The following is a 1,323-nucleotide window of genomic DNA, read 5'->3' on the forward strand; positions in this document are numbered from 1 at the left end:
CCCATGCTGAACCCCCTGATCTACAGCTTGAGGAACAAGGACGTGAAGGAGGCTTCCAGAAAAGTGTTGAGCTCCAACATATTTTCCCAGAGATTATTTTCTTAGCAGAACTTGGAGTCCCCAACTGGAGTCTGGTGGAGGGTTGAATGAGTGATCTGCAGCAGTGTGAATCTTACCTCTTTACTTTTATTCACCTGAAATATTTTAATTGGGTATGGGTAATGGACTGTTAATACACACACATTTAGATTGCTGTAAAACCTTCATAAACTTAATAAAGAACTCAGGACGATCACACTTTCTAGTCCATTATGGAAACTATGATTCATTTTAAAATTGAATTCCTTTTACTTAACAATGAAGAACATATCTTTGCCAGCTTTTGCACAGAATGAGATTCCGTGTATGTTTATATCTTGCTTGTTGTTCATTTCCTGCTTCCCTTATTATGTTTTACTGTTTGTTATCACAATGTCCAGTGTCTTTGCTACTTCACATACTATTTGTAGGTTTTAAAATGATATTTTAGAACAAGAACAGATTTTCTAAATTTTTGAGAAAGTAATATTAACTATTAATCATTGTATGCAACTTTAGATATTCCTAGATCCTTAACATCTATCGAGATTTAACCCAGATTATTTTGTTTTACGCCTCTCTCTATACAGGAGAGAATTAGGCATGCTTCATGCATTAATCATTCTCCATAATATATAATTTTCAGGTCTGATTTTCAGATCCTACCATGAAGAAATATGGTTCTGGAAGGGAGAAATGCAACTTCTGGAGCAATATTCACCCTGTTGGGCTTCTCAGATTACCCGGAACCACAGGTTCCCCTCTTCCTGGTATATCTAGCCATCTACAGCTTCAGTGTGGTAGGAAATCTTGGAATGATTGTGATCATCAAAATTAACCCCAAACTACACACCCCCATAGACTTTGTTCTCAGTCATCTCTCATTTGTGGATTTCTGCTATTCCTCCATCATTGCTCCCAAGATGCTGGTGAACGTACTCGTAGAAGACAGAACTATTTCATTTTCAGGTTGCATGGTGCAATTCTTTTTCTTTTGTACCTTTGTGATGACTGAATTAATTCTATTTGCTGTGATGGCCTATGGCTGCTTTTTGGCCATTTGCAACCCTCTGCTCTACACAGTCGCCATGTCCCAAAGACTCTGTGCTCTGCCGGTGGTTGAATCCTAAGCGTGGGGAGTACCATGTTCCTTGGTACTCACATGTTCTGCTATCAAACTATCTTTTTGGGGTTTCAATACATTTCTGTTGTGAGTTGTCCTCCCTGATTTGCCTCTCCTGCTCT

The 1,323-nt window shown here is 38.7% G+C and overlaps 1 pseudogene; it reads left to right on the forward strand.

The window, feature by feature from the left end:
• The first annotated feature begins 755 nt into the window (after positions 1–755).
• LOC105310698 lies at positions 756–1,317 on the forward strand (annotated as a pseudogene).
• Positions 1,318–1,323: the final 6 nt, after the last annotated feature.

Source organism: Pteropus vampyrus, unplaced genomic scaffold (assembly GCF_000151845.1).
Source record: "Pteropus vampyrus isolate Shadow unplaced genomic scaffold, Pvam_2.0 Scaffold9519, whole genome shotgun sequence".
NCBI lineage: Eukaryota > Metazoa > Chordata > Mammalia > Chiroptera > Pteropodidae > Pteropus > Pteropus vampyrus.